Source organism: Eschrichtius robustus, chromosome 15, assembly GCF_028021215.1.
Source record: "Eschrichtius robustus isolate mEscRob2 chromosome 15, mEscRob2.pri, whole genome shotgun sequence".
NCBI lineage: Eukaryota > Metazoa > Chordata > Mammalia > Artiodactyla > Eschrichtiidae > Eschrichtius > Eschrichtius robustus.
This window is the reverse complement of record NC_090838.1, coordinates 87,560,954-87,587,492: the sequence shown is the minus strand read 5'-3', so window position 1 is coordinate 87,587,492 and position 26,539 is coordinate 87,560,954. Positions and strand designations below refer to the sequence as shown.

At 50.9% G+C, this 26,539-nt stretch overlaps 1 protein-coding gene across 7 annotated transcripts in view; it reads right to left on the bottom strand.

Moving 5' to 3' along the window:
- The window catches only part of INPP4A (inositol polyphosphate-4-phosphatase type I A), a 126,434-nt gene that overhangs the window by 69,814 nt on the left and 30,081 nt on the right, over positions 1-26,539 (bottom strand). The window contains exon 2 of one of the 7 annotated variants that reach the window (XM_068564085.1): positions 7,043-7,177. The exons of the other annotated variants lie outside the window; for them this stretch is intronic. The gene's annotated coding sequence lies outside the window, so the exon portion shown is untranslated. The remainder of the gene's footprint in view (positions 1-7,042; positions 7,178-26,539) is intronic. 7 annotated transcript variants of the gene reach the window in all.

The window sequence follows — 26,539 nt, the reverse complement described above, 5'->3', positions numbered from 1 at the left end:
AATGCACTCAAGTTTACCTTCATTTAACGTGACAGACGGGGCTGCAGTACAGAAACTATTGCACAGACATGACCTTGAGTGACTCGAAGCTCTCTCGGGCCACACCTTCCACTCCCCCCCTTGCCTGGCCTGAGGCCAGGAATGCCTGCAATGGCCACTGAGCTCTACCCCGCAGCTAGCTGGTCAAAATAACAGCAGCCAGCGGCCACCGCTCCCCAGAAAGGGGGCTGTCGAACAGGGCAGAGGGGTGGGGACGCAGAGACACTCCTGGGACTGAGTGGGGACCTAGGGATCCCGGACGGCAGGGCCACCCCAAGCCGCGGCAACATGTTGTTTTGCTCTTTTACATGAAATCAAGAGGCAGCCGTATGTCTTTCCCACCTGGACTTTGTATCTGCTGCCGATTCACGTAAAGGATCAAGTTTCTTGTAACGTTTCCAACACGCATGAAAAGGCCAAGAGAGGAGGAGACCACGAACCACCAGTCCGGGGCGCCTCCACCCACACCCCGGCCGCTCACCTGCCTCACCTGGTCCCCATGGAAAGAAAACCTTCTCAGGTAGAAAACGCCCGTCCAGGTGACCTCGCTCGCTGCTTGGTGGCGTCTGACAGACAGGACCCAGGCTCACGGGGCTAAAGAGGCTTCTCTAAGGTCGTGAGCCGCGGAGGGAAGTCAGGACCGGAAGAAGGGTCTCACTAGTCCAGTCTCTTTCCCAAACGCAACACAGAGCGCTGGGCACAGTAATTCAAGCTACAAACAAATGCTCATATCAATAAAAGGCACAATCTTGTCCACTCGTAGAGGTCCTTGATTTTCAAGCACTTTCACAAATACCATTTTAATCTTACAATGTTTATTGGAATATTACTTTCTTCCCTCTGTCCCTTTTCAGGACCTCCTGGAAGAACATATTGCAGATTCAAGACACACTAAACAATATTTCCCTCTCCATCACCAGCCACAAGCTTTACAAGTGCCCGCTCTGGTTCCTCAGTCCTGAGCCCGTGTCCGGCTTTCACAGTCAGCACCACAGACACGAGAGAGGAAACAGATCTTCCTAGAGAAGGCAAAAGAGAACCTTAGGATGAGAACAGCTTCTTTTTTGCATCATTTCATGTTTGCTTCTTTTTTCCTAAGCTGAGATTAAGCTCCTTGACAAAAATAACCTATTTTTGTCAAAATATTTCAAAATAAGTTTTTAAAAAACACAAAAATCTGTGAACAGGATAAACAGACAAAACCTAGCCAACAATATCAACTGATACTGAAGTAAGAAAACATGTATATAATGTTCTGCATTTCTGATGGTGGAGATGTGGCTTATAGAATATTGTACAGACGCGTTATATTTCAATGGGAAAGTAGGATGGGAAATACACTGACCCCCAAACCAGCAAGTCGTCACTCAAGACCTCCTTCTGGTGCCGACACGTTAACACAACTAGCAGGGGTTCCTCTGCTCTTTGCATGACTACCGTGGCTCTCTCATCATGTCCTTCTCTGGACGGTTCACAACAGCTTTGATTCATTCACTGTGGAATATCCTGGCTTAGTATGTGAAGAACGTGTCAAGGAGGCTGCGGAGGGAGCCGGCACGCCGTCCCCAGCTCACGCTGGTGGCGCACACGCCACGAGGCAAGGATAACACACGCATGCTCCCCTCCTTCCAAAAGGCCCACGTCCTCCTCCAGGCCTGTCCAGGGCCGCGCTGCAGGGGGGGTGAACCAGCTCCCCACTCGGGCAGCGGCTGGACGTGGAAACGGAGTGGGCCCAACGCGGGGACACACAGGCCTTGGCCAGGGTTAGCCCGCCCAGGAGACACTACAGTCCCAAAGACCTGCCGGTATTTTTTCGCAAACCTGATGGCAAAGTGCGCTCCTGGCAGGGAAGCTGGGCGTCCACACCAGCCCCCAGAGGGGTGAGTCAGACCTGGCCCAATGCAGCTCCACGCGCTGGTCAGCGAGCAGCCATGACGCCGGGCTTTGGTTCCGTTTACCAGAAAACAGGTTATTAGCGCAGGACTTTAACTTTCCGAACCCCATGCTGACGGAGCTTGGGGAAAACAAAGGAGGATCCAGCTGCCAGGGCTTATCCCACAAGAAGGCCTCAGGCTCACCCTCAAGTTCTGGCGTCTGTGCGCTAGCACCACACCGCCCGGTGCTTCCAATCAGCGGAAGCCGCGGGCAGCCCGGTGCCACCGTCCGGCTCCTGTTGGACCCCTCGCTCCAGCACCTTGTGCGGGATGGCGCGTGGGCCCGACGAGGCACTGGCCAGTCCACGCCGCTGTCACCCATGTTTCCTTCTAGACCGCGGCCATCGCCAGAGCGGCCCTGACGGTAACTGGAAAGTTTCACGTGCTTCAGATGACAGGAGGAGGGTGGGTTCACTTTATTTTTATAATCGCTAGGAAAGCTTGTTTTCTAAGCCAGAAGTGTCAAAGTTAGCTTCTATTCATGAGAGAATATAAAACTTTCTGAGCAGGAATAAAATTCCTTAAAGGGCTATTAACGCGAAGCAACAACCACAGATCAATGAAATGCCAGGAAGACAAAGTTATTTCTGGAACAAGGCAGTGAGCCAGGACACTGGGATGGCCTGCCCCAGGCCTCGCAGCGGGGAACACCCAACCAGGCTGAGTTCAGCTTCTGCACCACCAAACCCAGATCAGGGAGAGATGTCTCGATCTTCTGTGTGCTGTGGAACATAAAGCAGGGCGCTCGGTCTGCCAACTTCACGACACGTCAATCTCTGGTGAAGTGGTGTATTCGCTGCCACTCTAGCTGCTAAAATGGAACACTGTTGGGTGGGAGACACAGAGGAGACTCTGAGAGGACCTCAGTGCCCCGTATTCTCGTAGGAAAATAAAAGGCAGGCAGTCCTGTGTCACATGTGACCTCTCTGGAAAGAGGGGGCTCTGGCTTCGGCTGCGCGGTTGTGATGTGACGGAAGCGAGACGGGGAAGCGGCCGGAGGTGGGTCTGGCCCACGGGAGGGAGCCCTTTCTGGCCCACGTTTCACCCATGCCCCTGCGCCAGGAGGAGGGGGCACGGCCAACAGAGAAGTCAGCATCCCCCCCGCCACCGACCCCGGGCTGCCCTCCCAGGCAGCCTCTCCCAATCCTTCCCTCCCAGAGCTGAGCGGGAGGACGGCGCAGGGGGAAGGGTCCCGTGGCTCCCCCACCAGTTGTGTTTGCCCTTCACAGGCCGCCCCTCAAAGGGTGGCCTGGATGGAGTGACTTCCTGACCAGAGCAAAGAGGACCCTTGCGGGAGGCCTTCTGGGAGCCTCTCCCACGGCAGCCTGGCCACAGCTCTGAGTGCAAAGCCCATGGTGGCAGGGATTTTGGGAACCCAAGAAAAGCAACTCAGAAAGAGAGCTGCAGGCAATGACTGGAGGCCCAGTCGTTTCTCGGGGCAGCACTCAGAGCCGCCCACCCGAGCTGCGGTGGGAGAGGTGCCAGCCGGCGCCCAGTTCACACTCAACGGCAGACCAGCCATGCACCACTGCCAACCTCCAGCGACCACCAGGCCAACGGGGACGGGCCAAGGGCAGGGGGCAGACAGCAGCTCTGCGGGTGTTTCTGCCCTCCACTGGCAAGCCTGGCCCGGGGGCCTGCGACCCCCTGAGCGTTCACGGGAGCCTGCAACCGGGAACCAGAGCTGCTCGCTCGTTCATTCAACAGGCACCGGGCCGGGCACTCCGAGGGGACACACGGCGAGTCAGGAGGGTCCCTGCCTGCAAGGACCCACCAGTGTTACCGATGAAGTAAGATGTTCGGGCAAGACAATGCCCAGACAAAAGGGAAATGCACGCCCTGGGCTGTGGGGAAGGTGAGGAAGAACCCTTAAATCTAGTCAGTGATTGTCCAGATGCAGCGTGGACGGAGCTGACTTCAAAGGTCCAGGCTCGCTCAGGGACAGTGAGTTCACGGAACGGGGAAGCCTGGTGCTGCAGGCGACACAGGGGATGGGCTGGAGGGCCAGGACAGGGTCAGTTCTGGGGAGCCACTGACCCCAGACCACAGTGCTGGGCTCCAGCTAGCAGGCAACTCCTGTGCTCTCTGGAACCCTCGCCCTGGGCTTTTGAAAACAAACCTCTTGCTCACTTGGTACAAACCACAGCTCAGGCCTCGTAAGGCTGGGCCAAGGGGGCACCTGCCCCGGAACAGACAGGCAACATCTATGACCAACATGTAAAGGACAGCTCTCTTGTCCTGGCAGGTCTCCAGGGGGTTCAAAGGCCGTTTTGTCAACAAGACGACTGACGCCGGCACATGCTCACTAGCGCTGAAGGAAGCGCTATTCAATTCTACAAATCAGAAGTGAAACCCAACAAGGCAACAACCAGGAAAGGAACTAAAAACCACTTAGTAACTGAAGAGGCCGAGCAAGTTCAGGTCTATTAGCAAGCACCTTACACGAGAGCCATTTTCGCCTTTGAGAGGCCCTCCCCCGATGAGCTCACCGTAAACCACATGGGATGAGACCACTCAAGGAAGCTGCCGGAAGCATCTTCCCTTTCTTTCGCGGTCTCCTTGTTCCAGAAAGAGTCCAGGCTCATTGTGCTTTTTGTTTAGAAAAAGAATGCTAACGAGTCAGGACTTCTGTATAATTATAAGTGTCAAGATAAACCTTTTAGGGTTATTTCTTTTTCTCTGAAATTCACAGTTGAGTTCTACAGTGTAGAGAACACACTGAGAACAAAGGCCCCCACAAAGTGTCTCCCTGTCATGTATCTTATGTGAAGTTACCATCACCAAGAGCAGTGACAGTGAAAACTAATTAAAATCTCTACTTGTGCTTTCACGTTTTTTTTTTTTTTAAACGTTCTTGGCAGTTGGGCAATAAAGAGACCAGGGAAAATGTGCCTTCAAAATTCGTTTTTTAGATTTGCTCCCACCTCCCACTAGAAGAAATCTGTAGAAATACAAAAAAACAGAAGCTGGCAGGCAGCAGGTACACCCTCCAAGCCACCTCAGGTCCCGCCCCCTTGGGAGCAGGCAGGTCACTGACGGAGAGCCAGGGAGGCAGGTCTCCACCCGGTGGAATGTTCTCCTCCTCTGGGTGACTGGGACGGCCCCACACAGACATCACCCGACACCCCCAGGACCATCACGCAGCCCCATCACCAGGTTTCAGTGAGGACCAGCTGGGGAAGGGGCCAGACACACACCCATCGGGTAGGTGTGAACACACATGTGTCCAATACTCAACCAGAAGGGAGCAGGCACCAGTGTATCCAACTAAAGTCTTGGATCCCTCCGCTCGGCCTGCACCACTCCGCTGAGCAGTGCGCAGTGCATCAGACGCTCACCAACCACAAACAATGGCAGAGAAATTCAGGGAAACGCAGCTGACACAGAGTCGTGCTCTTGGTCTGCTTCAGGTGTGTCATTCAGCTATCAGATCTCAGGCAAAGCACAAACTCTGGGCACTTGGGTGTCCCCTGCTGGGTGTGGCTCTGTCCTCCCCAGCCCTTCCTCCCCAATCTATTATCCTACACTGGTGGCCTGCCCAAAATGGCATGAACTGTGTATATTCTGCTCTGTCATTTGCTCCTCACCACAAAGTCTGCCCCAGCCCCAGGGAAGTCATTACTCCCTGCCTCAGCGAGGACATCACAGTGCAGAGAAGAGGGGCGTCTTCCCCACCATCCTGAGGACGACCAGCAAGGCTGGGCCGCACAACAGGACTCCGGCCTCCGGCCCCCATTCTGGTCCCCTCGCAGAGCTAGCACGGTTCCCGGCACCTCCTGAACAGCAGGCCCTCAGGGGGGCATGACTTCTACCATGACTGCATTGTACTGATGCACAGAGATTCTTCTTTAAATAAATGTTTTAACTTAAATTTGCTACACGTAATATCTTGATCTAGTTAAATACTCAAGTATATGTAGAAATGAATTTAACTCTTCAGATATAAGGCTTGCATCCAGCAGCACACAGGCCCCCTTCAGGAGACAGGGGGCCCGGGGCACGGTATCCCATCTCCATCCCCAACCCCCGACCAGCTGTTTGACTGTGGGAAGGCTCTGCCCGGAGCCCATGTCCTCTGTCATCAAGTTGGGGAGACATCCCCACCTTAGAGACTTGCTGCAAATCTCAGTTAAGAAAGTGTGTGTGGAGGCTTTGTAGATCCCAAGTTACTCAGTTAAATTTAAGTGACACTAGGTCTTGCTAAGAGTCAAATGAGATACAAAGGCAAAAATGCTCTGAAAATGTAGGAGTTAGGACTTAAATCTTTAAATGACACATTCTTTCTGGAGGATGACACAGCCTGGGTTATGAGCAGTGGGGAGGCTTCCCCAGGAATTAGACCTGGGCCTGCCAATGACACCTCCTGTGGCTCCCTTGGGCTCGTGGTAGATGTGGTGAGACTCTGCTGGGTGCCAGGCCCAAGTTCATTCAAGCTGCAGACAGAGATGGGTGGTCTGACACTCACCCTCCACCTGATCACTAAAGGTCGTCAATCTAGCCAAGAAATATACTACTTCTCTAAAAAGGAGAATCTGTCCCTTCTGTCCTTGTAAAATTACAACGGCGCAAGCAAACAACTTTCTGTGTGGGGACAGGGCATATATGGGAACTCTCTATACTTTCTGCTACATTTTGCTATGAATCTAAAACTGCTCTAAAAAATGCAATTAATTAAAAAAAAAAAAAAAAAAAGACCTTCTGACACTAATTCCAAGGGAGTTTTTAGCTAGCCTGCCCTAGATGGCCTAGAAAAAAAAGGAGGGAAATAAGTCATAAGAAAACCTACACTCATATCAGTAGCTAAGCCTTTTAAGGCATTAAATTCTGGAGTTCTGTAAACATTAGATTTCTTGGAACAATATTCTGAGAAGCCCTGAAAGTTCAAATAAAGTCAAATAAATATAGCACTCTGTAGACCTTAAACAAGGCTGGATGAGAGGATTAAACCATGTACCCGAGGAAAGGTTTGCACAGAGAAACTGCAAAGCAGATCTAAAAATACTGTGTGATTATCCACCACCACGGTTTTAGGGGGGAAAATAGGGAGGAGATCAAAATGCAAGGCAAACCTGGCATTTCTGGGATAACTGCTGTCAGGCGACCCTGTTCTGGTGCATCAGTGTGCACCCCAGACCCACAGCCCTCAGGCAGGCTGACACCGGCACTCAGACGGCTTCTGCCACCAGGCTGGTCATTAAGCAGATCTGAAGGAGAACAGAGAGAAGACAATCTGCAAACCAGCCTTTTTATTTGTGATTATCTTGCATGTCTATAATTTTGAGTGGGATGGCTTTCCCGGCTCCTCAGTGGGGCAGTGCTGGTGGGTATCAACAAAGAACTCTGAGATTCCACAGCAGCTGGGTATTCGTCTGCTCGGGCTGCCATAACACAACACCACAGGCTGGGGGGCTCACCCAACAGAGATCTCTTTTCTCACAGTTCTGGAGACTGGAAGCCCAAGACCAAGGTGCCGGCAGGTTGGGGTTCTCCTGAGGCCTCTCTCCCTGGCGTGCACACGGCCACCTTCTCCCTGTGCCCTCACGTGGACACCCCTCCCTGGTGTCTTGTACTCTTCTTATAAGGACACCAGTTCTACTCAATTAGGGCCCACACTCATGACCTATTTAACCTTAATTAACTCTTTAGAGACGCTATCTCCAAATACAGTCACGTTGGGGGTTAGGACTTCAGCATATGAATCTGGTAGGGGCTGGGAGTGGGAGAGACACAATTCAGTCCACAACAACATGCCTCGCACAACAGACAGCACCTGGCATCCTCTGACCTAACACACCGCACAAGTCCAGCAGCTGAGCTGGTGGGTGCTGCCAGGAAGGGGTCCAGGAGCAGAGGTGGTGAAGCAGCCCCCCTTACCCTTTCTGCTTACAAAGGGTGTGGCTCTCACACTGAGGCAGAGAACCTGAATCCCCTCTCTCCCCTCCCCACGTCTCATCCTCTGGGAAGGGGGATGGGGGAAGCTGTGGTCAAATACTTCCCAGTCATCATCTGAGTGCTCGAGGTGACCTTTTAACATTCGAAGCCAGGGTCAGAGATGGACAACTGACCAGTTCAAGGTCAAAAGCAGTAGCAGAGCCAGGACACACCAACCCCAGGTTGTAAACTCCAGGTCCAAGCACCTCCCTCACGCCACAGCCACTCGTTTTATCTTTACAACCTCCTGGTCAGGTGTGTACATGCTCTGAATACATTTAAAATACACCTTTGACAAAAAGCCCCAGAATAAATGGGAGACAGATGAGGGCTCTATCCAGAAAAAGCTAATAAAATTTTTTTTCATGTAGTAGAATTAAAGAAACACAGTCAAACTCTAATATTTAGTTTATACCCTTATAATAAAAACAATTTGAAGGTGGCAAGGGCATAGAAGTCTCCGCCTTTTTTGTTCCCTCTCTTCCTCATCTACTGCTTTTCTTTGCATTAAGTAAATATTTTCTAGTGTAACCTTTAATTCCTTTACCCACACAATTCCAGTGAGATATGGAAACACTGCTCCTATATAGTTCTATTCCTTTTTCCTCCTTTTGTTCAATTATTATTATAATTATTATATCTATATATATATTACAAACCCCAAAATATAGTAATTATTTCTTTATATAATTTTTGTGTTTTTTAAGAAGTGAGAGAAGGAAAGCAAGTATATATTTCCAGGGTTTGTTTCATCTACCTTATTATTCACCATTTCTGGTTCTCTTCCTATTGTCCTGTGGATTTGGGTTGCCTCATTAATGCAGTGTAATTTCCTTATTCCGATACAGTTTTGCTCCCGTTTGCCTCCTTTATGTTGTTATTGTCAAATACATTACTTTTCTAAATGTCCTAGGCCCCAAAAACATAATTATATACGTATTATTTTATAAAATTGGGGAGAAATATGCATTTATACTGTCTCATGTAATTATATAATAAGCTTTACTGGCATTCTTTGGCTTCTTACTGGCATTCTTTGGCTTCTCATATGGATTTGAATAATCACCTGTGGTCACTTGCTTTCAGCCCAAAGACCGTCCTTTATATTTTCTGTAAGGCAGGTCTACTGACCACACATTCTCTGGGGGGTTTTATGGCTTATTTTTCAATTTGAGAATATCTTTATTTTTACCTTCATTTTTGAGAGACAGCTTTCCTGGATATAAGATCCTTGGTTGACGGTATTTTTTTTTTTTCTTTCGCTGCTTTCGAGATTTTCTCTTTGTCTTTCAACATTTTTTCCTATGATGTGCCTCAGTGTGGACTCCTTTCTGTTCATGCTACTTAGAGTTTATTATGTTTCTTGGATGTGGAGATTGTTTTTCATCACATTGGGAAGTTTTCAACATTATTTCTTCTAATATTTTTTTCTGTTTCTCTCTCTCCTCTCCTGTGGTACTTGTATTATGTGTACGTTGGTGTGCTTAATGGTGTCCCACATTTCCCTGAGGTTCTGTTCATTTTCTTCATTTTTTTCCTCCATCATTTGAACTGCATAATCTCTATCACTCTATCTTCAAGTTTACTTATTCTATCTTCTAGTTAACATCTACTGTTTTGGTCTTCCAGTGAATTCTTCATGCCAGTTATTTTACATTTCAACTCCAGAATTTCCATTCAGTTCATTTCATACTTTTTTTTTTAAATTGGTATTCTCTAATTGATCAAACATTGTCATCAGACCTTTCTTTACTTCTTTAAGCATGATTTCCTTTAGTTCTTTGAATATATTTACAATGGCTACTTTAATGTCTTTGTCTGTTAAATCCAACATCTGGGCCCTCTTTCAGGCAGTTTCTGATGCTTTAAAAAAAAAAAAAAAAAAAAAGAATCCCATCACACTTACCTGTTTCTTTGCATGTTATCCTTTTGTCTTAAACATTGGACCTTTTAGGTAATATATTGTAGCAGTTCAAATACTGATCCTCTCCCCACAAGGGCTTGTTTCTGTTTGCTTATTTTTTCAGTGAATCAGCTGGACTAGTTTAGTGAAGTCTATCCCCTCAGGACTCCCCACTTTCCCCACAGTGTGCAGCCTCTAATGTTGTTCCTCAGAGGACACTGCCTTGGGTGTGCACAGTCTCCCTGGGGTGACAATGGTTTTATCCGGGCTCTCTTCTTCTCTTCCCCGATCTCTCTGTAAAGCTGCCTGCCTCTGATGTTATCACATCCAGCTGTTAGGCTCCAGGAATTGCTGGCTGATTGCTCTATTGTTTTTGACAATATCCTCGGGCATCAACTGCTGTGCAGCATGATCAATTAAATGCTGGCCTTTTTGAGGGAACAATTTTTGATATCAGTGTTTGAGGTTTGTTCTGACCCCAGGAGGGCTCTTCTTAGCTGTCTCTTTCTCTGGTTTTCGCTAGCCTAAAGTTTCAACTGTTGCTCTCATGGAGCTACCAGCCTCTTTTTAGCTTCTTACCGCCAAGATCTCCTTGTCTTGTTTTTGACAGCATGCTTAGGTCTGAACTTCCCCATACTCTGTTATAAATAAATTCAGTACTTTTGGGGAGAGCCTCAGAGTTTTCTGTTCTCGTGGCCAACCTCTCCTCCTCAGCAAAGTCTCTGAGTCACTGCTCTGGAGTTGGGGTCAAGGACAGTAGCTCATTTCTCTCGGAGTGACACCCCACGTTATGAACAGAGCGCTGGGTGGAGGGGGTAGCCTTTGATCTTTTTTCTTTTTTTTTTTTTTTTTGGCCACACTACACGGCATGCAGGATCTTCCCTGGCCAGGGATCGAACCTGTGCCCCCTGCAGTGGAAGTGCGGGAGTCTTAACCACTGGACTGCCAGGGAGGTCCGCCTTTGACCTTCTTAACTCTTCTGGAATTAGACCTCCACCCTACGAGCAAACTGGCATGACAGAGGGTAACTGGGGCCCCAATATCCTCAGTTCGGTGCAGAGCCTCCACCCCATGAGTAGAAGCTGGGTACACTTTCCTGGAATTTCGCCTCTGCAACACGGGAGCTTGAGAGGAGTGAGAAGTGCTGGCAGCTTGCCCCTCCGAGGGAGATACTGTAGCCCTTGATGGAAGCTGGGGGGAGCCACATGTTCTTGGCCACACCCAGCCAGAGGGATAACTTCTGTCGTACTAAGCTGGGCAGGAAGGAGTTGGCCACAGCTCAAGTGCCACAGACTCTTGACGTGGTTACTGATATACAGTAGATTTTCTTGAATAAATGTTTCTTCATTTGCTGCATACCCTTAGGACCATTTCTGGATATTTTAATTGATTGTTTTCTTAAAAACAGCTTTCACCAATTATTGTTGTTTTGCTGAGGAACAGGTCTGTGGAGCTCCTAATACTACCATTCCAGAAGTGGATCCCAATAAAATTTATACTTAATTTCTAACAATTGGCAAAGTATTATGTATAAGTTCCTTTTTGTCTAATACTTCATGTTAGGGAAGCTGGCATTAACCAGCAAAATATGAGTTCTACACACTATAAGGAAACGTCTCCCCAGCAGGAACTATTCAAGAAAATCTACTGTATATCAGTAAGCCATGTCTTTAAAAATATATTATTTTTGTTAAAAATAAGTCACCCAGATGTATATCCTGATTAGCAAGTCAGCTGAAAATGTGAGGAAACATTACCATGCATGAGAGGTGTGTGATCACAGATCAGATCATCAGGTCAGAGTAAGTGGACAAGCCACACGCATCCCTCATAAATAAATCCCTCTCAAGTAGCCCCCTCTACACAAAAGGAGACCATTTCATTCTGGGCTACTCAGCTGAGAAGTCCAAAAGGGTTCCAATCCACATGCAAAAGAAATACGGTGCTCACCCCTCCCCAAAAAACTACTGGTCTGGGGTAACCAGGCATGGGAGAGAGAAGAGCTACCAGCACATTCTTGAAAGTCACCACCAAGTGTTGGCTACTCTCTAAGGGAAGCAGACGGCATTCTCAGAATCCAAGTCAAGGAGGCGGCTGGGAAATGTGAAGACGCCAGCCAAGCATCTCCACCTGATAGCAGTGATGCGGGTGGGGAAGCAGGGAGAACGACTCCAGTGCTGGCTCTGTCAGGCAGGAGCTGAGAACTGGGCTGGACCTTAGACCCCCTCCAGCCCCAGACTCCCCGTCTATAACGTACGAAACGCACCCAAAGTCACTACTTAGCAAACTGATGTTATTCTGGACAGGGCCCTCCTGGGCTAGGTTCCCCTACAGGTCCCTCCAGACATTAAACAGATGCCAAAGGTCCAAGGGTTATGCTTCCTATACAGGCCCCACAGGCACCCTTTCCGGAGAAGCCCCTGCCTCAACCTCCCCTGGAACCTGACGGTGCTCACCCTCATGAACGCACCAGACGAGTCATCCCTGAAGGCCCCCTGGCATCACAGGGATCCGGCTCCCTGCCCGCACACCCCTCTGAGATCTCCTCCCAGCCAGCTGAAGACAGGACAGGTTCTAGGAGCATGATGGGAGACAGTGAGGAAGGACACAATGTACCGGCCCCCAGGACAGCCTATCAACAGGGCCTGCCCCTGCCCACAAGGAGAGAGATGTCCCAGGAGGGGACCCCTGGCAGCTGCTTCTGGCCAGTGAGAGATCACATGGGGGGCAATTTTTTAAAAGCTACCCACACTATAAGAAAACTGTTGTAAAACGTATTACACTCTTCCTTGACTTTAAGGACTCTTCTGAACAAGAGACCCATCCCCCAGCTCCAGTCCTGTCCCTGACCTGGGAGCCCTGGGGCTGCCGTCCAGTCTGCAGTGCGGGGAAGAGTATGAGCAGCACTCAGCACGTCTGTGACTGGGCACAAAGGTGCCTCCCATCGGGGGTACAGGGCGGCTTATTTCCATGTGAGATGCACCTGGCTTGCTGCTCCTTTTCCAGCTACATCTACTCGTGATGCCGGCTTCGCTCTCTTCACCTGCAATCAGGTTAAGCAGCTTTCAGTGTTCCTGTTGACTGAAATTTGCTGCTTCTCCCTGGCCAAGGTGCTTGCAAACCAAACCGTCCAGATGAGATCATGCGTGAGTGTGTGTGAACACTCAAAAGAGAGCATTCCCTGGGTGAGGCCTTAGGGCTCCAAGGCACTTTGGTTTACCTTCTGTTGCCCAGGCCCTGCCTGGCACTGGGTCTGCAGCTGGGGGCTCACGAGACCCTCCCGAATCAGTTGCGAAAGCAGAGGTCTTACCCCAAGTGTCAAAACACCTAGGCTCTGACACATTACTACCCACTGTGTGAAAATCCTGTGGAATGCACAAAGCTCACCTCCCACTCCCTTGTGGAAATACAATTTGTTTTTGATGTTTTGTTTTCTCAGCTGCAATCAGATACCGAAAGAACTCATCGTTACTGCTATTGTCTATGTGACCCAGTTTGGGCTTTGATTTTTTTCTCCATCACCATAAAGAAATGCAACTTCATTTTATTTTTCCCCACCGTAATTTTTTTTAAATTAAGAAGTTGGCATTAAAATGCTTCTCTTCTTTGGGAAGTGTTTTATTTTGTTCTAAATAGAAGGAGTCCACGTACTACAAAATAATAATTTTGGAAAACGAACCCTTCATGGCATGTTATGACACCCAAAGGACCAAATATTTCCCCTCGATGTGTTTGCTCTTTGGTTGCTGCAGGCACAATCTCTCCACCCCGACCTTGCTGTTGCCCCCGACAGGGGCAGGAGGTGGGGCGCCCTAGATTCCCAACCTCGTCTACTAGGAGGCACTGGTGTCACAGGTTAACGGTGATTCTAGGGCAAGGAGCTGTAGAATCCCAGTTTCAAACAGAATGAGAGGAAGGAAGGCATTCCCACGAGGGCAATAAAGGGGTCGGGACTGAACCAGACCACAAATACCTCCGGAAGCACCTCATGTTAAACCAGTGAAGTGCCAAACTCCCTGGCCCGAAACTCAAGTTCTTCCTCCGTATTTAACTGTGACACTGCAGGCCAGGGACCTGGGGTACCTCTGTGCGGCCCAACTGAGAAGACCACTGCGGGATGGACCCAGACCCTCCCATGTGGGCATCCTCATCCCACATGGGCTCCATCCTCCAGAGCCAAATACTGTTTCTGAAACCATCTTCTTTTCAGAGATTCCCGTGTGATCAGCAGCACAGTCAGAAAAAGGAAACCAGGCGAATATCCCAGCCCTTTCAGAGGACGTCCTCACCTCCCTGGGACTGTCCGCGCCGCCCCGGCTTCCCTCCTGCTCCACCTCTAGCCTTCCCCATCTCAGCATCCGCGTCCTCCAGGTGGTTCATGCCCAAAGCATGGTGTCCTCCTCGTTTCCTCTCTCAGTCCCTCCCTCCCCCACACCCAGCCCCCCGACAAGTCCCGGTGATACACCCAGAACCGGAGCACTTCTCCCCATCACCACAGCCCCTGCAGGGGCACAGGAATTCTGGGTAAGCTCCATCACCCCGGGCCTTTCTACACTGCCCACATCACTCCACAGGCACGTGGATCTCACAAAGATGTTAATTCCACACAGAAGGAGCGGAAATGGTGGTCAGAATTTGGTGGCTGCACGCAGGGATGATGGAAAAACCCTATACAATATACCACGTCTTCCAAGGACAAAAACGCAGACCAAATAGCTAAAGAGCCCTCCACACCCTCTCCCTCCCAGAAACAAGTCACACCCGTAGTTCGCGGCAGGGGGCAGGGGCGGGGCGCACATTCTCAAGCATCCTCTCAGACTCAGGAAGGAGAGGAGCAGGGTTCACTCTGCCAAGAAGAGAGCATTAGGGTTAAACTCCCTCAGAATGAGTCTGTCAGAGGAGTTCCAGCACAGCAACACAGAAGCCCCAAGATAAAAGATCCTAAACCGGGACTTCCTTGGTGGCCCAGTGGTTAAGAATCTGCACTTCCAATGCAGGGGACGCAGATTCAATCCCTGGTCGGGGAACTAAGATCCCACATGTCGCAGGGCAACTAAGCCCGTGCGCCGCAACTAGAGAGAAGCCCACGCGCCGCAACAAATAGCCCGCGTGCTGCAACGAAAGACCACACATGCTACAATGAAGATCCCATGTGCTGCAACTAAGACACGACGCAGCCAAATAAATAAATATTAAAAAAAAAAAAAAAGACCCTAAACCACCCAGTACTGATGGTGTCAGGAGACGGTGTGTAACGGCAGCTCCCACTTGGTGCTTCAGCAACCCCATGCTCATCGGTCATCCGGCACGAGGGGCAGCTCCCTCTGCCAACAGCCAGGACAACGGCAGGGACAGGGACAGGCTGCAGGCCGGGCCTCGTCCTCTGTGTGTGCCTTCACCCTCCTGCACCCTGACTTTTTCAGCCACCGAGCCATCCAGGAGATGATGCCCGGATCCCTCCCCTCGGCCGTAAGGCCTCTCTTGAGGCCGAATCCAGGATTATTAAGTCAATGAGTCACCAGCCCCGGACTCCTCGCACCCACTGAAACTTGAGCCCATGTCCCCCTTCAGAACTGGCTTCTCCTGCATCCTCTCCCTTTGGGGCCCCCCGTTCTCAGGAGCTCAGACATTCCCGACACGGCTTCCTAACCATCAACCCCGCTGGGCAGTCACTGGGTTGTGCCCCCTCTTCCTTTGAGACTTCTGCTTTCATCACCCTCTTCTCTCTGTTCCCACTGGCACCCCACAAGGGGCTAAGGCAACAAGCTCTGATCCGGCCTCCCAGTGTGGCTGAGAGCCAGAGATGACATCACTTACACACGCACACACGCGTGCACGTGCACACACTCTTCTAAAGGTGACGCTCCAGAGTCTTTAGGGTGGGGTGCAAGGCTTCCACTCGGCCCCCCCTGCACGTGTAGCCTCCACAATACAACTCCCACAACACCCCAGCCCATCCCACCCACCCCACCTACCAGACCAGCTCCAACCCCATCTCTTAGTTGTCTCCCCGGACCCCAGCCTCAAGCAGCCCCTCTCTCTCTAAGGGGCTCAGCGGTGCTTTCTGTCTACACAGCTCATCGTGTGTCTAAAACTTCTCTTCCATCGGGTTCTTTTTTCAATTTATTGCTTTTGACCAAGAGCCACTACAGGACTCAGGGCGCAGGAATTATTTATTCCAAGACATACTTACTGCATCTCCACCATGAACGGGTAAGAGTGTGTGCATAAAGGCATCACCACTACAGAGACGATTCCAGAAACAGGACTCGGAACGAGGTGCACATCAGGCTTACAACCGTAAAACTGTGTCTGAGGAGCCCGAGAAGGGGCAGAGCTGGTAATGGAGATTTTCAGTTATTTCTTGCTGGTATCGTTATTTATGTGCTTTGCTTTTATTGCTCAGTTGAGTACACAGACACTGAAATTACAATAACTTTAACCACTCGGTGCCGGGGTCTTGGTTTTTAATGCAATTCTCCAATAAAAGGGGTGAGGGGTAGTTGGAGAAATGGCAGATTCTAGGGCTGGGGCAGGAAATATACAAGGTGAGCCTGGGGCATCTCGTAGTGACAAAAGAAAAAGAAAAAAAAAACCAGTTAAAAAACCCATAATAATGGGGGTATGTCAAAGGCACACAGTAGCCAACCAAAAGAGCTCCCATGGCCAAAGCTGGAACAATTTGAGCAACAAAATAAATAAATAACCTAGTACTAAATTATAACCCCCAGTAGAAAATAAATATCCAAAAGTCCATTCTGTTATAAATAAATGACTGAATGAATAAATAAATGGAGAAGAGACAAACCTCCCACATGGAAGAATTCCAAACAATTTATGTGAATAACCCTGTCACCTCAAAGGGGTGGAGCCTACCTCCCACCCCATACCTGTGGGTTGCACATAGTGACTGCCTTCCAAAGAGAACATTCTAGGGCAGGTGGGGAGTGTAACTTTACAGACAACACCTCAGCCAGGTGATCGAGTCACGTTGACAGTATGGACCCTGCTAGGATGTGACCAGAACGCACTTCATCTCCGTGGTCTTCCTCCCAAAACCGATAACCCCTACAATCATGAGAAAAACATCAGACAAACCCAAAATGAAGGCCATTCTACAAATACCGGAACATCACTACTTAAAACTGTCAAGGTCATCAAAAACAAAGAAAGTCTGAGGAAGTCTCCCAACCAAGAGGACCCTAAGGAAATAAGACAATTAAATATAATAGGGTGTCCCGGATAGGCTTCTAGGACAGAAAAAGGACATCTGGTTAAAAAATAATAATAATAAAAACAAAAACTAGGGAAATCTAAATAAAGTATGGACTTTAGTTAATAATAATGTATCAGTATTGGCTCATTAGTTGTGACTGATGTATCACAATGTACCACGATAAGGTAAGATGTTAATAATATGGGAAACTGGGTGAGGGGGTGAGGAGGGAGTGTAGAAGAACTCTCTACTCTCTTTGCAACTTTTTGTAAATCTCAAACTATTCTAAAATTTTAAAGCTTATTTCTTTTAAATTACCTTGGCTCTGAATCAATTAGCCTTTCCTTTTTTTTTTTTTTTTTTTTTAAGTGCAAAGATGGAAAGCTATACCTTATATATTTTCTCTCCCCAGAGAACTCAGCTTCCAGGCTCCCCCTGCCCACCTCCTGCCATTGGCTGAGATCACTGGTGCAGACTCCTTACAGGAGGAGGCCCTCCAGGCAGAGGCCATCAGAGGTAGAGCAAACAGACACCCGAGAAGCAGCTGCCCTGGCATTCACACAACCCAGCCTTCTAAGAACTGACTTCTATTCCTAGATTCCTCTGATGTAACTCATCCTCAGGAACGCAGTGATCTAAGAGCTCTGGGATCTGGGCCTGCTTCACCCGCCCACACTGCAGGGCCTCTGGGCAACTCCGGGAGCCCTGCCTGCCCTTAGCCGGTCTCCCCTCCTCTGGCTCGCTGGTGGCTCCAATGGTCTCCACGCTGTTGTAGGCCTTGGGGGCACCACTGCGCTGGGGGGCAGGGATGCACAGGCTGATGAGAAAGGCAGGAGAAGTGGAAGAGTCTCCTCTTTCAGAAGATGACCAAGGGCAAGGAAAGGAGGAGAGAAGACAAGAGAACAGAGACCGGCCTGGACACCGAGGAAGATGTGCCACACCTCCCAGACTTTCAGGACCCCAGGAGGGTTCACAGCACCTCTGCTGCTTCACAACCATCACAGGGACATGACTGATTCTTAGACCATCTTGTAAGAGCGCCCGCAATGTGTGTGCATTTCCATTAAACTCAGCCTAATTTATTACTGAGACTTCAGGAAACAACATAAACCCATCAATGCAATTACGGTACCCCATGAAGATACCCAGAAAGGAAAGAGAAAGGGCTAGAAATTGAGCCATCCATTGTAGGGAGCAATGAGGGAAGAGGAACTGCCTGCCAGGGACTCTGGAAAGCTGCCGTGGTCCGCGGAGTGGGACTATAGCAAACCTCCCCTGAAGGATGAGATTCAAAACCTCTCAACAGTACTGTTTCTAATTTAACTTTCTCATCAAGAGGCCTCCTTCCCCTTGTTTTAATAAGCAGTAACCCTTTCGATAGAACTTAAAATTTTATGAAGAGAAATATTTCATGTAGGTGGTTAGCAATCAGCGTGTGGTAGTACTTTAGACGAGGTGTTTCCAACAGATTTCTATTTTCTCAGTTACAGATTTACCTCACGAAAAGAGTATTCTACTATAACAACAAAACTCTGGATTAACTATTCAAATGAAGATGAATGAAACAGCTTCCAAATTTCTCACTTAAAAAGCAAAATACTTTCAAATTAATAAGGTGCTGATACCCTGAAATCAACAAAACAAAGAACCCCGCAGCTGGGTTCCCATCACCAGAAGAGCTACAGCCGTGGTCCCGAAGTGATGGCTGGTCCCGAAGTGATGGCTGGCCCCAAGCGCAGGGGGACAACCAGACACACACCGCCTGCCTGGCAGCCAAGTCACCTTAGGAACCGCCCTGGGGGTTTTCAAGGAATCTGACCCTGTAGTCAGCCAAGGACAGAAAGCACAGACACTTGAAAAATTATCACCATGGTTCCCTTGCTCCAAGTTTGGAAAGTAAAGGGGAAACCCCACCCATAATCACACCTTAACTAAAGTCAAGTGTTTTTTTATTTGCATATTTTACATAGATGAGCTCAGCGGGTACAAAAGTATAGCATCCTACTTTTTCTCTTGAATGTTAAATTGCAAACATAGTTCCTGCTGTTGCCGGGCTGCATGACTATCATATTTTCAAGACTGCATCAACTCTTCACACACATTTCTTAAACATTTAACCTAAAATATGTCCTACAAACAAGAAAACATGTGGCTATTTTCTTCAGCTCCTAAGTAGGCACAGACTGACGGGCAAAGCAACTAGGAGCCTGTGGTTAGCAGTGGCCGGACGGTCTCTGTCAGCAGGAAGGCAAGACCTCTCAGTGGAATGAGGTCACACCCGTTTAGGCCTGGCCATCCATCCACAAGACAGATGTGCAGCAGCTGGAGTTTACTCGGCCACTGGGGTGGGGGGAGGGGGGAGTAGGTCGGATGTGTGCTAAGAGGACGCTCACTGCAGCTCGTTACCTGTGCCCTAACGTACCTTACACCATAAACTGCAAGATCTAATAGCAGCCTAAATGTCTGTCAGGGAAACAGTAAATTACGGTTCAGTCATATGGTGAGGTACCATGCAGACATTTGAAATGGAAATTACTGAGTTTATAACAACTTGACAAATGAAAACCTAAAACTCTAAGATCTACCAATATAAATACACAGAAGCGCACACACACTAAATGGAAGAGATTAGAAGAAAACGTATTAAGACGTTAACACTGGCAGATGGTGTACCGTGATTTTCTTTTTTATCACCTGGACCATGTTTCTCTAAACCCTTTACAGTAAGTATGTAAAATTTTAATTACTGGAAAAAACGAGCCCATGTGAGGCGGTTTAGGGCCTCCCCTCCCACCTGGCTGCTGGGGCGGATTCCCTTCCCTCCATCCCTCCAGATTCAGCCAGAAGGGCTCTGCCTCAAATGTCTCACAGCCTCCCCCGTCTCTCACAGGGGGAGATGCACATCTCCCCCATCCCCAAGGCACAGGAAAACTGTCACACCTCAGACCCCCAGATCTGGGAGCAGTGGCTGCGACCTGGCTGTCCCTGTACCGCAGGCCCAGTGGACAAGGAGCTCCCGTGGGCCTGACAGGTGGGGACTAAGTGGGAGCCAAGGACAGGCGCACACAGGAGGGAGGTGCGCGTTCAGAAGGCTAGGATCTCCTGGAGAGTGCAGTTTCAGGAACGACCACGGGAGAGGAGGCTGAAGGCCAAGGGCTTGGTGACGCCACATGCCCTGCAGACACGGAGTGACAGGACGTCAAAGGCTGGTGCCCAGCCATCTCTGGAGACCGGGGTAACCTGCAGTGATGGTAGAGGGCAGTGACAGGAGGTAGAGGGGACGGCACGTCGTGGGTCAAGGAGGAAGGGACCCCCGAGCCCACCTCGGTTAAGAAATGTAGGCTGTGCAGAGGAAGGAATCCATCCATTGCAAGGCCTCTGGCTCTCATGGGGGAACCAGGCACGTTGCAGTTACCGTGAGGAGACAAAGGGGCATCTGCAAAGGAGCGGAGGTGGGAGAGAAAGTGCTTCTTTTCTTTTTTTATAATATTGATTTATTTATTTGGCCGCACCGGGTCTTAGTTGCGACATGTGGGATCTTTTAGTTGCGGCACGCGTGCGGGATCTAGTTCCCTGACCAGGGATCGAACCCGGGCCTCCTGCATTGGGAGCGCAGAGTCTTACCTGCTGGACCACCAGGGAAGTCCCTAAGCAAGGGCTTCTTTACAAAAGGAAAGTCTCCAGGCAGAGAATGGAAAGGAAGAAAAGAATTCATGGGACTGTCCATCTGTCAGACACGTGTTCACCAGGTCTTGTTCGGCGGCACACCATCCCTAGGAGCAGAGCGGCCTACAGGAAGGTGAGAAAAGCCCGGAAAAGAGGGGGCACAGAGAGCAGGTCCAGGCTGCTATCTTTAGGGCAGGGCTCGTGAGCAATGTTACTGACAAGGTGTTTGGCGCGGAGACCATAGTGATGCTCTGGGGTAGAGACAGCCTGCCCCGATGAGGCCAACTCTGCAGCAGAGGCAGACACAGACCAGCCTGTGCTCTGCGCTGGGAACCCGGCTGGGTGCTGCCCACCCCGGCACACGGCCGCGGGGCAGGCAAAAGGACGAGAGAGGGAAGGGAGCATAATCCCCAGGCCCAGCCCCACCCAGGCCCCACCCTGACCTTGACCATTCCCGTACCACCTGCAGCGGCGGCAGGTAGCAACAAGCCTAATTTCAAGCCACAGCTGTTTCTGACCGTAAGCATCACAAGACAAACTGAGAAATAACTTGCTTCCCATCTCCCAGCACAAAAATATGTGAAGACTGGGTCACAAAATACAAAGAGTTGAGCGGATGGAAATAATAAAATGCAAACTGAAGCTGACGGTAACCTCAGGGTGAAGGTATGTAGTTTCAACTATATTGGAAATGAAAATGTCTTAAGCAGAGTGGGAATCCACCGTATCAGTCTTCCTATGCTTTTCCATATAAAGTATCACCTACTAAGTCGTTTTATCATAATAAAACATACTGAAGAATATCAAAAATCACTATCTGCATTATAGTTTGACTTATCTTTTTTTCTTTTCAAAAAAGCAACGTAAGCAAAATAAAAATCTTGTTTACAGCTTAGATCAGAGGCCACATGTTTCTTTTAAATGGGAGGGTGTGCACCTGTCATTTTTGATCTCATCCCTGGATGTCGCCCACACCTGCCCACTGTCAGCACTGACTAGCTGCTTGCTGGCACCCAGCCCCCATGAGAAGCCCACTGAGGAGACATCCCTATTCAGGCAGGATGACGAGCGGGGGGCGGGGGGGGGGGGCAGGACCTCACAGCTGCCCACATCCTGCCCCTTGCCCCCTTCCAGGAGAGTCGGTTACACCTATCTAGAGGGGCCCACCTCTCATGTTTGCCCCCCACCAGCCCGCCCTCCTTGTAGGGCCCTCACCCCCTGGACCAGGTGTGACTTACTCTTGACATCCATCAAGTCCCTCCCGTGACTTAACGCTAATGAGGTAAACCACACCTGTCCAAGATGGTCAATGGAACAATTTAACCTGCGGCCCCTGGGGGGATTTTACCCAGACCTCCAAAGGCTTAGCCCCAAAAGGTGCTAACGTAGTAGTTGCAGGTGTAAAGGCAGAGAGGAAAGGGACCAGAACACAGTTTCCCTCACATTACCTGCTATGCCACTTCCTTTAACACTGCTTCAGCTTGTTTAAACTTTTCAAGTTTTTAAAGTTTTAGAACATCTAAACACCACGTTGAGCTATTAAGCCAGGGAAGGACATCACATCCTAACTCCATGTGGCAGACTCCTAATAAAAGGAAAAGGAAAAGCAAGAAGTACTGATGATGAGACCTCTCACCAAAAAACAAAGCGCCCAGCCCAGAGGAGGCGGAGGTGGGGCAGGGTGAACCCTTGAGACCAGACACCAGACGCTCAAGTCCAGCCAAGCAGCACACTTGCGAGCTGAGGCCACTTCCCTCACCTTCCTGGGACTCTACAAGGCACGGTTTGCTGGGGGAACAGTCAAACGCTTAGAATCATTCCCATACACAAGCCTGCTTGCTGACACTGTATCACCTGGAGGTACAACAAAGCCTCCCCGTAAGTCTGTTCTTGAGGCTCAGTGTAGCAAGATCATTTCACACAGAGAACTGTGGCACTAAATCACATGGGAATGGTGTCATTGAATCTTTATACCCAAACCCATGTCAGTCAGGTAAAACACAGGCCAACATTAAGCCAAATGCAGCTCCATAAAGAAACCAGCACCCTCGCCAGGCCACTGGGTTATCCAGCAGCCACTGGCGATCAGAAGAGATGACTGCAAACAAACAGGTTCCAGCTGACAAGTGACCGAGCTGGCTCTGGCACACAAAACGCTTCGAGGCTTTGGGGAAAGGCACGCAGTTGCCCTCTCTCCTGAACATGTCAGGGGAAGACGTCTTCCCCCCAACTCAGAGGGTCCCACCAGGTCCCCAGAGGTCCCTCCAACCCCTGCTGTTCACGACCCCTGACCTCTCCGTGGGGCGAGGGCTCACACTGAGCGACACCCACAACCTCACAATGGAAGCACCAGATGCAGGAAAATTCCACTGGCTAAATTCTGTTCTGTGAGGAGCCCCACCTCCAAAGAGTTCTGAAGTTGAAAGGTGACGAGCAGATTACCTAGCAGCACGCCAGTGGGACCCAGCCAGCCCTATGTCAATTCCCAGGCTCTCCTTTCCTCTCTCTCTGGGCCTCGGTTTCCTCAACTGCAGTGGATTTATCACGGAGCCTGATCAGGTGGCTGGGGAGTCATCAACTGCTCCTTGGAGACACCTGGCCCAATGCCCAGCACATGAGCCCACCTCTGGGGGTGAGACAGCGAGAGAGCCAGGACCCCTCTGAGGGGCTCCACCTGGTGCCCTGCAGAAACGGGAAGAAGGGTTTTCTGCTGGGGCAGAGCCTGAGTGGCCCGGCGAGGGGCTGCCCCTTGGCCAGAGGGCAGCAGGGCGGGCAGGGGCTAGGAGGGCAGCTCTTCAGCAAGACCCCCTGGGGGCAGCACCCCAGCCCCACTGGGCAGTCTGGGGGCAATTCCTAAGGCCCGCACACTGGGGCCTGGGGGCAGTTTCAGATCCAGATCCAGCCAGAGGAAGACCCTGAGGAAGGGGCCCAGCCCAGGGTCAGGTTGAAGGGCTCTAAAGACCATCTCATGGGAAAAGCTCAAGCCAAGCGGCCGACCAGAAACCAAGGAGACTGGGCTGGGCGGACGGGAGAACAAGTCTGCTATCCTTTGTCCAAATTCCATTTGCAACGGTTATTCGTTTCAGAGAAGCTCGTGCTTGATGATGTTTTATGTATCAGACAAGGTAAACCACCTGGGACCTCCTCATCCTCACACGCTCTGTCTATGTGGCATCCTGCCAATCAACCACACTGCCTGGTCCCAGACACAGTGGGTGACAGACCTCCTGGAACACCTGAGAAGATCCTAATTCATAAACAGCAGGGTCACGGCTCTGGTCCCAGTGGTTGGGACGAGCTGGTTCAGACCAGGGACGAACCAGCAGAGACGCCACCAGTCAGACCATTCATCGATCTCTGAGGCCCCATAAACTAGACCTGGCGTGTAATTCTTACGGCGAAACAGCAGGGCTCCTGGATTTTGACACCTTGCTCAACTCACTGCGGTGGCGTAGTCTTGGGGCGTCACACGAGGCACACGCAGGAGCTCCTGGCAAGAGCACAGCAGATTCTGTCTCCCCACCCCCGTCAGAACCGCTGCCAATTAGAGCAGGCACAAGAAGCCCTCCCCACACTCCTGGAACTGGAGCTGCTATCAATTAGCACCACAAGAAGTAGCCCAGTTTAGGGAAGGTGATAAAAATAAGCTAATACCTTGAGTGGGGGGTGGAAGAGGACCAAGGGCTCCAGGACAGCGTGAAGTACGGTCCACAGACAGGCAGCATCAGCGTCATCCGGAAGCTGGTGGGAAGCGCCCCACCTATTAAAGCTCCCGGAGGGCGGAGCCTGCAACAAGCCTTCCAGGTGATTCGTAGGCACTGAAGTTGCAGAAGCTGCCTCTAGTCTGCTGTCTTAGAAAGAGGCCCTAACCTTTGCACAACTGTTTCCAATTAAGTCCTAATGCTCTACGAAAAATCAGACCTCCCTCCCTCTTTATTGAAGAGGCCTCCCTCTTCAATAAACTGCAAATCAGCTCCACAGCAAAAAGACAGGATGTGGGCTGTGTCCATGTTCAGTGACAGCAGGACTGAACGCGGAGTGAGTCAGGCAGAGTGGAACAGTCAGCCACGTCCACCTCAGCAGTCCCTGCCCAGCCTCACACTCCCACCCAGCTCACCCTCCCCTACGGGACCCCGCACCCTCTTCACAGCCACATTGGTGACCATCAAAAAGGCCAAAAGAGAGGTTACCGCACCTGGTGCAAGGGTGTGCGTGTGGGTGTGTGTGGGGGGTGGGGTGTGTGTGTGGGGGGTGTGTGTGTGTGCATGCAGGGTGTGTGTGTGTGTGTCTGTTCCTGTCCGTGTGTGTGTGTGTGTGTGTGTGTGTGTGTGTACACGCAACACTTGACAGCTGCCCACAGTTGACCCAGAATGGGGCTGGGGTCCGCCCGTCCCCATGTGCACTCTCACTACAGCCCAGCCCAGCCCAGGGAAACCACTCGGCAGCTGGCCTGCAAGGGAGGCCCTCAGTTGTCTAGACCCCAGACCCCCTCAGGCTCTTGGGCAAATGACCTCGTCCTCGGGTCAGCGGACAAAGAACAGACATTGTCAAAGCCCTCCTGACGTGGAGGAGCCCTGGGTTCCGCGCGGGCGGGAGGCCTTCACCAGCTGGGTCTGTGGGTTCGGGCCCGCCTGGGGCTGTCCTCTCGGGTGGGAGGGAGGACACTATGACACTATGACTTAAACACGGTGTGCATGACACAGAAAAAGGAAACACCCGCAAGTTAAAGTACAGCCTATTTTAGCTTTAAACACACATCCCTCTCACAGATAGCAATGTCCAAAACAGCACATCCTATTTTAGGAAGATCAAAGGCAGCTCCTAAATGGGTCACAAAATAGACCCACAGTCTGGCAGATCAGGACTAACAGAGGGTTAGGAGCCGCAGGGCGCGGAGATGCTGCCTAACCACCTCCTACCGCAGCCCCGTTTCGAGGACCAAGAGACTGAGGCCCAAGAGCTGAAACGGCCCCCTGAGTCTTCCCGACCCAGGCCCTACCCTCTACTTCCGACCCTCCTACGCAGCTCCCAGCCACTGTGAGGCCCGGCCTCCAAGTCAGGGGGCCTCCAACTGTGGTCTCGGCAGGACGGGAACTGGATGAAACGGGCAGTGGGCAGGGTGAGGTGGGCATGGGGGAGAAAGCCCCCACCCAGCAGACTCCGAAGCTTTGGGCTGAAAAGACGGTCCCTAAGGAGGGACTGGTGCTGCCACGGCCTTACTCTCTCACAGAGGGAGGGCAGTTCCCACAAGACCCCGGCGATGTCCTGGAGGTCCCGGCCAGGCAGAGCCCGTTGAACGGAGGACGTGGTGAATCCTCGCTCGTGGGGCTGTGCTCTGGGAATGCCGGGTTCCAGCACCGCAGACAGAGAAAGGCCACAGCAAAAATGCCCCTAGAATTTGGAAACGGGGCCTGAAGCAGTCACTCGCTGAGAACTGGGACGCTGTGGGACCCCAGCTTCCCCAGTCCCGGCAGGATGACCAGGACGTGCCACCGCACCTGCTCGGGACAGAGGTCAAGGCGGCGTGGGTGCGGGCGTCAGGTGCAATAGCACGGCCGGAGTCCTGTCCCGGGAAGGGGTCCTGCCTCGTGGTCAGGGGCACAGCCCGGGGCCAGGCCACCCGTGCTCGAGTCCCAGCTCTGCCTCTCAGAGGGCTACGCACAGCCAGGGGTGACTCATTTAACCTTCTGCTCCTCAGTTTCCCCTGACGTGGGCGTAACCAGCATCCTCCTCCTCGGGCTGTTGCAAGCGCTACATGATGCCAGCCCCATGAACTGTCCCCAGCAAACGTTACCAAGCCCGGCTACCAAGCCCAGCTGACACCCCAAAGGCCCGGGATCTCCTCTATCC